Genomic DNA, 8,023 nt, shown 5'->3' on the forward strand with positions numbered 1-8,023 from the left:
TCCCCCTGTATTTGGCACTGGTGAGGCCGTACCTCAAATGCTGTGTTCAGTTCTGGTCCCCTCACTGCAATGCAGATATTGACCAGGTCCAAAGAAGGGCAACAAAGCTGATGAAAAGCACAAGTCTTATAAGGAGCAGCTGCAGAACTGTGGTTGTTTAGCCTGGAGAAAAGGAGGCACAGGGGAGACCTTATCACTCTCTACAGTTACCCGAAAGGAGGTTGTAGTGAGTTGTGTGGCAGTCTCTTCTGCCATGTAACAAGCAATAGGACAAGAGGAAATGGCCTCAAGTTGCACTAGTGGTTCTAGATTGGATATTAGGAAGCATTTTTTCACTAAAATTGTTGTCAAGCATCGACACAGGCTGCCCAGAGTAGTGGAGTCACCATCCCTAGAGGTATTCGAAAGAAATGTAGATGTGGTGGTTAAGGACATGGTTCAGTGGTGGACTTAATGTTATGTTAACAGTTGGACTTGACGATCTCAAAGGTCTTTTCCAAACTAAATGATCTGTGATTCTATGATTCAGGAGCAGGATCAGACTTTCAAGCAGAATGATATTGCATGTCTGGAGCAGAGTTTTCACAAAGTAAGACTTTAGCTGGGAGACAGAGCAAGTGATATGGAAGTGATTTCTGTCCACACATGAGCTTCCTAGTCCAAAGTTACCCAAAGTTTCTTGTTAAATGAGATACTTTCTCCTCTGAATCCATACATCAGTGACAGGCCTAATAAGGAAGCAGGAACGTCATCCTGAGAGCTGACAAGTGGTTAAGCAGCAATGCAATTAGATAATGAGACTGTTTTTTACTCAGGTGTTTTACTCCCCTGAGGGAGTCTTGGGGGAATTTTTGAATGAATTAATGTGAAGGAAAAAAAAAAAAGTGGAGCTACATTTTGAAGTTTCGATTTTCCAGGAATATTTTTGCATTGCAGTGTCAGTTTCCTGTTCCTTCTCAAAAAATGCCAGATCAATGGCTTTTAGCAGAAATAAGCAATAGAAAACAAACAAACAAAAAAATCCCTAGGAAACTTCACCTCTCCTCCCCTCCCCACTCCTGACACTATATTTGCAAAATAAGGCAAGGTTCACACTGAAGCCATTGAGTCTGCACAGTCACTTCCCTTTATAAAGATGTCATCTTATGGTATTGACCCCTTCCACGGCAGCTGGAAATTCCCCTGGTGCAGCCACCTGCACAGCCTCTGAGCTGCGACCCTCCCAGCTGGAAACAAGATCAATTTGTTTTGCAAATCATCATTATCATTGCTAACAAGAAGCAATAAAGACTCCGGAAGAGTAAAAGTTAAGAAAGTCCCTCTGCATTTACTTCCTTGAGTGTCCCTTACAGCATACTCTACAAGAAAAGATGGTATGTATAGTGACTGTAATTTCTTGGTGCAGTTCCCTGTCTGAGTGGCACAATTTACAGATGGGTCCTTCATAGACTGCTCTAGGGCATTACTTGAAACAGTGCCTGAAATGCTGACCAAATGCCTAAACAAGCATTTGGTTTTGAAAATCAGATAGACTTAAATGTACTGATTGTACACTGATGTAAAGCTGAGGGATATTAGCTGGAGTCAGTGGTCTAGCACCAATGTGATGTAATGAATTTTAAAGCCTCAGACTGTCAGAAAATTTCTAATACTGGAGAGAATTTTCTGCTCCAAGATCTACTTTGCTGTTCATTCAGCTTCCTCATACCTCAATGGGTTCAGGATTCCCCGCTCCCTTTATGCACCTCTAATCGCAGGTAACTCAAGTTTGGCGTTTGGGGATGTTTTTTTTTCCCTCCATGTAGACACAGCTATATGGAAGCTTCAAGTTATTTTCAGCTTTGGATGAAAGGGGTGCGTTGGCCTTTCTGCTGCTCAGTAGCAGCATCTGCTGGCTACTGGGGACCAGCTGTACTGAGAAGGAGTCCAGTTAGAGACATCTGGCTGGAGAACAGTTAGAACAGCCTTTTCTACATAGAGATCTTGAGCAATATGTTGTTGAGAGAAAAGGAGGTGCTATAAGTAATTATGGACCGTGTGTTGGTTGACCTGGGGTAAACCCCTTTGGAGCACCAAAGGAGCCAAAGAGTGCTGCAATTGATAAGATCCCTTGTATGACTGAGACCACAAGAATAATAAAACATTCACTGTCATTTGCTTGTCTATTACATTCTTTGGTGGAGCCAGAGCTTGCAACTGTGACAGACTGCAAAAAGAAAAGAAGCAGTTTCATTACTTTTACAGGAAACAGTTTGTGAGGCTGAGGCAAAGCACAGCTCAGGACTGACTCCCTCACATTCCAGCTAGACCACATAAAGTTATTCCAGGAGAAATGGCATGTTTTGGTGCCATTCTCTTACCTGAATGTCTTTTCCTATACTCACAACTCAGCACTGGCCCAACACATGTGGCACAACTCTCCAGCCTGCCACCGCCATGGCTGTGTCCTCCTGGTTTGAGGCTCCATGGTTTTAGGAATCCCCTTTATTTTCAATTGGTTACTGCCTGTGAAATGACAAAAGAGGGAAGCATACGGTGCATACTCATCTTGCAGAAAACCCAACCAAAAATCACACATGGGTATCTGAGACACTGTAAAATTAATCCGAGGATTCCTGCTGATAAATTATAGAACATCTAGATGTGCTCAAGAAAAATTGACTATTATATGCCTCATGGCAATTTTGTGCTACCCTATGATGTGGGTTCAGAAAACAGTGTTATATTATGCTAAGTCAAAAGTTGTTAGCCATGTTACTGTTAATAGGACAGGGTACCTACTTCTGTATTACATGGACCGGTGGAAGAAGCAAGGGCTGCTTTTCTTAAGAAGCTGAAATAGTTGTGAGTACCATCTTTTATACATGACAATAAGAGAAATCCTCATGAAAAACAAAGACAATGTTTCCAGGGACATTTAAAGAAATGCCATTCCTCTCAGCATGGCATGCATTTTTTCTACAGCTGCTGAATCTAAAAGATTATTTATGTGAGCACAAATTTATTATTTAAAGTGTTGGCTATCATATATTTGAGTATCTTAAAGATATCTTTTGGTTTTAAATCAGTTCATGAAATGCTTACTGTCCCCACTTCAAGTTAGCCTCAATATGAAACAAAACCCTGGCAATCTCAATATTTTGCAATCTATCTTGATGTATTTAAGCCTTGTTTACACAAGGGATATATTCTTTCATTAGTATATTTGAGATAAGAATAAACACAGTAAATACCACAGGCTTAATGAATATGAGGTAATGACAATTTGAAGATAAAATATTGGATCATTTTCTAATATTTGTCCTCTGAAGTGTGCACAAACACTTTATTAAATATCCTGGTATCTAATATTTCTCCTGATCCAGATAAGCCCCACTACATTCTGCAATTCTCAGCTTACTAATATTTAAAATGGTCCAGAAAGTAGGCATTCTTTCAACACAAAAAACCCTGAAGCAAGGCAAGACAATTTTGTCTTTGAAATTGAAAGGTCAAAGAAGATGGGATGCTATCGAGCAAAATTCCTTTCCTGTTTTTCTGCTTTGGTGTAACGTGCTTTTAGAAGGGCGTTACTTTAATGACCACTGACATTGCCAGCAATGCTTACTTGTAGTTTATCTTTGGATGAAAGTGTCATGTTATAAACAGACCTTTGTTCTAAATTTAAGCATTTATTTAGAAATAACTTTTGTCATAATGTAGAAGACCCCTACATACAATTTAGTCATTCTTTTGGTCTTCATTATACATTATCCTTACAGAACTTAAAATTTCCAACTAGATTCCACTGTAGAAAAAGTAGCTCAATAGTTCAACAATATTTTAAGATTCTTTCACTACATGGATGAGCACCTGAGACTTGAAGGACTCAGAATTTACATAAATTCAAGACTGATGAAATTAAATATCCCATATAGTCCCATATGGTCATGATTCTTTTTTCTGGTGGAGGAAGAAAACTAAAATGTTGGCAAATGATCATGGAGATCAAGTGATAACTTATCTGTCTTTTGCATATTTTATTGTATTCCTTCAGGCACAAGCTGGGTGATTAACTAAGGAAATACTCACACTTCTCTTTGGAAATAAATTTCCACCAATTTGTTTCTATTGACTTGGTGTATACCTTGAAGTTGGCATCAACTTCTCAGCTGAGGCTACTGAGGCAAAAAAAAATGCCCTTCCAAGAGTACGTTCTGTTTGTCCCATACTTCCAAATATTTCTAAGGCAGCTTATTCTGCTTAGAAAATAACCAAGGATTCAGTGAATTATTTGCCTTTCAGATGTATAAAGCAAACATCAAATAACCTTAATATAAGACAACAGTAATAACAAAGGAAAAAAGTACACTCTTAATCATGTCCATAATTGTTTTCTCAGTGAAAGAGGAACTAATGCATTGTTGGTGTGACGCAAAGTTCTGTTTCTTCCAAGATGTGTGATTTAACTGTAGGTGAATCTTAAAAAACAACAATATTTAATTTCCTGTCATGGTCAAGGGTCTGTATGAAAGGCGTGTATTAACCACAACTGATGATAATTCTGCTGCTTTTGCATATTTTTCCCAGTTTTTTAATTATTTCCATCTTTCTTAGGACCTAAATACTTTTTGAAGATTTTCTTCTTATAGATAATATTTATTATTTTTCAGGTCATATACTTAATAGTTCACCTCAAGTAAATGGAAATTCCACACAAACTTCAGCAAATTCTATGGCAAATATTGCCAGTTTTCATGATCCACGCAAAATAAATTTGTTGCTCATCCTAGACACTTTTAGAGGCTAGATCTTGTTTTCCCGATTCAATGTTAAAATTATAATCCTTACAATTATATAACTCCCCACTGAAAATTTAGAAATAACACTTAAACTAGGCTTTAATCATGATCATCATCTGTCCTGCCCCCATCTCTAATTGTCTACAGATATAATTTCAAATATTGCTATTATTTAGCTTATGAAGAATTTAAATAAAAGCATCTTTATACAGCAAAATGTCAAGTTTTAGAATAATCCTAGCCACAGCTGTTTAATACATATAACTCTTTACAGTTACAGCTGAAATAATTTCTGCATAGAATTTTGCAGAAGTTTGGGATTCTTTAGTTTTAAAGAAGCATCTTCATGTATCTGGAGCGAGATGCATAAGACTCCATCTCAAAAAAAATCCGGTGGATCGGGGGAAAAATTATTTAGAAAGGTTAGCTCAGCTTCAGGGTGTGTAAGCACTCACAAAACTACGCTTATTTCCTATTTTGTTGCCTTCCTTAGCCCAGGCTGCACAGCTCATCAGTGAGTCTAGTGGAGTTTCCATCTATTTCAAGGGCCCTCTTCCCATTGTCGTTATCTTTGTGGGTAAGGACATGTTAGAACAGGTCTGCCCCTACTGCCAGAGAGCCCATGTCTCTTCCAAACTCTGTCCAACAGATGTGAAACTGTCTTCTCTTGACATTCTCCAGACTTCTCAGCACCTCAGCTACAGGAATACACTTTGATAAAGTTGCCTATGAACCGGACACCTCCTCTGTGTTCCCCTGACCACTTCAAGGTAGCTTGGTTAAAGCATGTGCTTGGTAAATGAGCAGTCATACATGAAGGCTGTTTGCTTCAGGACCCTGATCTGAAGTCAGCACTCACTGAATTTTTGCAAGAAAACATATTGCTGCTCCTGCAATGGTTGTTGCATATTTGTCAATGGCTCTTTCTAGAAGTTCCTTTCTTACATTCCATTTTCTTACACGATGCAGAAATACAAAAGCAGAGGACCAGGTTAAACCCATGCTTTAACAGGCAAAGTCTCACATGCAAACTCACATTCATGATTTCAGTTTCAGAAACATAATTTAGTGCAGTCTTAGAACATTACAAAAGAAAAAACATTTTTGGTCCCTGCTTTGTGGTAAGTTTTTGTTACAAGACTGTGACTTTAGGCTAAAATGTACAATGAAAAATGAGGTTTAATCAATAGTTATATTGTTTAATGTCACCCTGCTAAGGCTGGATTAATTGATTTGTCTTTCTTGTTACTGGTGTAACAAATCCAAGAAACAAATGGTGGTCTCTTCTAATTGCAGGCAGGTGGGATGCTACATGCCAGCACTCTCAGCCTCCCACAAGCCTGGAGCTCAGCTTCTTTCACCCCAGCTCCAGCACAGAGGAATTGAGGAAGGGAAACACCTTGACTTCCCTCTGTTACTCACCTAGCTGAAATGGGCAGAACCCACCACTGAAACAGCCATATTTCAACAATTCAAAGCAAAACAAAACACCCACAAGAATCAAAACCCCATAAAATGAATGTCCAACCACATTTTTTTTGCAGTGATGACTGGGACCAGTTCCCAAAGTAAATTTAACAGCAAAATCCTTTGTTGTCAAATTAAGCCCTTGTGCAAATATGTTTTTACTTTATGAAAGTTCAGGCAAGGCTGAAAGGGAAGGTAGAGGGAGTTTCAAAGAATCCCAGCCAGATTCCATACAAAAGGAGGGAGGAGCTGAGTATTTTTAACATAAGTTTGAGGGTGAAGGGGAAGCCAAACACAGCATTAGTTGAAGAATTGGCAAATTGGAGTTGGAGCAAGTTTGAGAGCTGGTTAATGACTTGAGTATGAAGCCTCTGGAGCAGAGATTCTTGTACATCCTGGTAAAGATGTACAAAATGCCAGTGTGAAATTTAACATGCCATTCAAATCCTGAATCCTGTCTTCTGACACCTTTCTGGTCTCTCTTGTGCATGTTTTCTCCTGTTGCAGTCATGCTCAGAGCTGGTCTAATACTAAACCCTTAAGGCTGGGTTTCTGTAGAGGGTCAATGAAGAAAGCAAGGTGTTTACATGTAACTAACAGAAGTTCATGGCAAGGTAGAGCCTGCAGAGCCTCCAGCAGTGTTTTGGAATAAAGATTTTTCTTCCTTCGCAGGCACATTACTGCTAGGTTAATCACCCAGCTCTGTAAGTCCACAAGTTCACCTAGCTGCTCCTAAAATGCCTTCACCTGCGTCCTGGGCTTTGGATTGCAGGAAGGAAGTGTAGTGATAAAGCCACATTTCTGCTACTGTGAAGTATGTGGAATTTACTCACCGGTCCTTCTGTTAATAAAAAACTTTTAGGATGAAAATATTTCTGGTAGTCACCTTGTGTTAATGAGCTTTGGTGTTTGGTCACTTGTATGATGAAAGGCACCAGGCTGCAATTGTGCCTGTCTCTGTATCAAATACTGGTTTTGCTGTCCTTTGTTGGGAAGGAAGGTTTGGGAAAAGGAAACCCATGATGTCATTCTTCCAGATAAACACCAGCAACAAAACACTCTGAGCACTGTTCATTTCAGAAAGGCAATGGGAAGAAGAAAGCTGTTTGGAAAAGTGGGTGGGAAAAATGAGATAGGCTTCAGGTTCACAACTGTTGTAATGCTGGTTTATGGCTGCTTTTCATGTGTGCATTCAATATTAGTTTGTTGGCCATCTGTCAGGCTTGACAACCAGTTCCTTCTGCTGGTCTACATTTTAGCTCCAGTGCCTGCTATGGTCCCAGTGATGGAGGCAAGGCTTTGATGTGAAGCTGCTTCCCCTCCCCTCTTTGCCATGTCTTGCCTAGCTATCACCAGGGTCTCATGTTGCTGCCTGTTGCTAACTGGATGTTCTTGCAGCTCCCCCAGCCACACCAGCCTTTTTTGAGTGAAGATAACACATGAAGGATGAGCTCTGCCATCCCTGTGAGCTCAAGTGGAGGGCACTTGCAAAAAGAACACGTGCCTCTGACCCCTGGAGCTGCTCCCTTGCCTTCCTCATTGGGGGATGATGGCTTCCACAGAGGTGATCACAATTCACAGCTTTCATGGCAGCCTGTTCCTCTTGAAAGTACATGAAAGATGCCCTTCATTTTCCACCGATAACTCGCCTTGCTGGCTGCTGGCTACTCTCTAGATGATTATAAAATCCTATGCTTTCCCAGGCATCCATCTTCTACTCAGTTGTGAGGAGCGAGTTTCTCTCTCAGTCCAGCCTATGGGAGAGAAATGCATAA

Source organism: Pezoporus flaviventris, unplaced genomic scaffold (assembly GCF_033815535.1).
Source record: "Pezoporus flaviventris isolate CSIRO_AGI_PZ_B2104156 unplaced genomic scaffold, CSIRO_AGI_Pfla_v1 ptg000066l, whole genome shotgun sequence".
Classification (NCBI taxonomy): domain Eukaryota; kingdom Metazoa; phylum Chordata; class Aves; order Psittaciformes; family Psittacidae; genus Pezoporus; species Pezoporus flaviventris.